Source organism: Harmonia axyridis, chromosome 5 (assembly GCF_914767665.1).
Source record: "Harmonia axyridis chromosome 5, icHarAxyr1.1, whole genome shotgun sequence".
Taxonomy (NCBI): domain Eukaryota; kingdom Metazoa; phylum Arthropoda; class Insecta; order Coleoptera; family Coccinellidae; genus Harmonia; species Harmonia axyridis.
In genome coordinates, this window is record NC_059505.1 from 19,240,164 (window position 1) to 19,242,632 (window position 2,469).

Here is a 2,469-nt window from a genome sequence, read left to right on the forward strand (position 1 = left end):
CTTCTCGCAAAACGGAATTGTGATAGTAGATAGTTTCAATGATTGAATGAAAATTCGAACTTTTTCATTTTTGGATTTGTGGAAACATAACGAAACATAGTTCAAAGATATTCATTAAATAATTTATACCATACATCATATGAAATAAACCCTCTTAAAAACATAAAGCAACAAAAATTTCAACACATAATTTTGTCTATATGTATAATATATACCAATACATTATATTATGTTTTTATTTTGTCCACTTTCATTTCTTCTGATAAAATATATACACTAGAAAATGTCGAAGAGGTTTAAAGCTTGTGATAATAATATCAAATCATTTAGGATTTTCTAGAAAAATCTAGGTGAAATATAAAATAATAATAATAATTTTGAAGCAAATATCAACCACTCCAAAAAAAAACTATAGAATTCGATATGGCTGTATGGGGTTGTTCATTTTGTTTTCCAATATTCTATATGATCTTTCACTTCCTGAATCTACCTTCCAACAAACAGGAATGATCTCTGAGAATCTTCAATTTTATATTTGGTTGTGTTCTTTGTCCAGTAATGGCATCTATCGTAGGCACCAAATAAGCAAGTGAGCTCCAAACAATTGAAGCATCTTGTCCATCTATGAAACAATTATTTATAAGAACTCCGAGAAAATCAGAAATAGGTTTGATTCAAATCGTACAAGTATTTTGATTTGAAAATCAAATTTCACTGGAATTTCTTTCATTAACAGTGCTCAGAAGTTCTCTCACAGTTTTTTCTTTCTCTTTTGATATGTTTTGATAGCACCTCTCTCAATCAGTGGAAAGTTTTACCAAAAACCATTTGAAAATTCATGTCTATCTGAAAATATTGTACTATTGAATGAGTCAAACCAATCCCGTAAGCTTTTGAACACCGAACAACTTGAATTTTCTTACCAAATGTTTTCTCAGAAAGTGTTTTCAAGCATTTTGAAGGCTCGTTTTTTGAGTTTCGTTCATTGATATGCTTGGAAATTGTACAATTAATTAATTTTTTCATATTTTAGTACTTCGCTGAGTCTTCCCTGTTCACTCGTTCGATGAAATTCCTGGAATTAAAAAAATTCAATTATTTATTTATTTCTGTAATGAAAAGAATCTCACCTTTCAGTAGGAAATCGTTCATAATTTCTTTTTCAAGACAATAACTCGAAGAGTTACTGGGAATAGCTTTCTCTTCAAAACATTGGGCAATGGTTGAAATTAATGATGTTATTTGATCAACTTGAAATTTTACAAATTTTTAATAATATTCATACAGTATTATTCCTCTTGGAGTTTCATCGAGGATATTGAATGAATGAATTACACTGCTTCCTTCAGATTATCGCCAAACTCCTAGCTTTTGCTGGAACCTAATTTGTGGGCCCATATCACATATAACTTTTACTTATTGCTTTGAGGTCATCAACAAATATTTTTTCAGCTTGAAAACATAGTGAAATGCTAGAATAGATCTGTACATAGAGAAATGTTCAACTCACCTAAGAGATGATCATATAACGATTCCATATTCCAGTCACTTAGGAGCTTATGGAGTTCAAGCGATTCCTAGGTATGAGAAGGGATATGTGAACTTGACACAAACTACTTTCCGTTACAGTGGATGATGTACTATAATTATATAAAAGCTGAATTATTTTATCGAATCATGAATATTTGGAAATAAAATAATGTACTATTTGAAGAACTGAAGTAAATTTGTTCTACTTTTGAAGTGCCTCAGTGCCATGTTAAATGCACGAAACAAATCCCATTTGAACACCATACAACTTGAATTTTCTCAACCAATAATTTCTCAGAGAGTGGTTCCAAGTATTTCGAAGGGTTCTTCCTCATATACAGGGTGGCCATTTGAAAACGAAACAGACGAGATTAGAGACGAAATAAAGTTGGAGCATTTCGATAGAAATGCTCGGACAGGTCGATTTCTGTTTCGAGGGGGACAACTTAAGATGTAGGTTACGGACGCACAGCGCTTCAACCCTTGCTGCTACAACCCCCCCCCCCCCAATTTTTGAATAGGGAAGATGGGGTGAGTGATACCTCAATTTAAAGGTATTTTTATACTGATTTCAGCACAGTAATTGTTTTTTCATTTTATGCATTAGTTCTCGAAATATTCATGCGTTAGTTAGTTAGGAAGGAAGCCACAGTCATGGTTGTTTTGAAGCTCAAAATGTCGATTTTTCACAAAACACTACAAGTGCCATGAAAACACCACTTCATTTTCAAATACTTAGTTGAGACTATTTCGAAATCTAATGCATAAAATGAAAAAACAATTACTGTGCTGAAATCAGTATAAAAATACCTTTCAAATGAGGTATCACTCACCCCATCTTCCCTATTCAAAATTTGGGGGTGAGGGTTGTAGTAGCAAGGGTTGAAGCGCTATGCGTCCGTAACCTACATCTTAAGTTGTCCCTCTCGAAACAGAAAT

General features: G+C 32.6%; 1 long non-coding RNA gene across 1 annotated transcript; it reads right to left on the reverse strand.

Moving 5' to 3' along the window:
• Nucleotides 1-929: 929 nt before the first annotated feature.
• On the reverse strand, nt 930-1,891 carry LOC123679982. The gene is made up of 3 exons (XR_006747463.1): nt 1,511-1,891; nt 1,131-1,452; nt 930-1,075 (listed from the first exon to the last, which is right to left on the reverse strand). It is a non-coding gene; the product is annotated as an uncharacterized LOC123679982 (long non-coding RNA).
• Nucleotides 1,892-2,469: the final 578 nt, after the last annotated feature.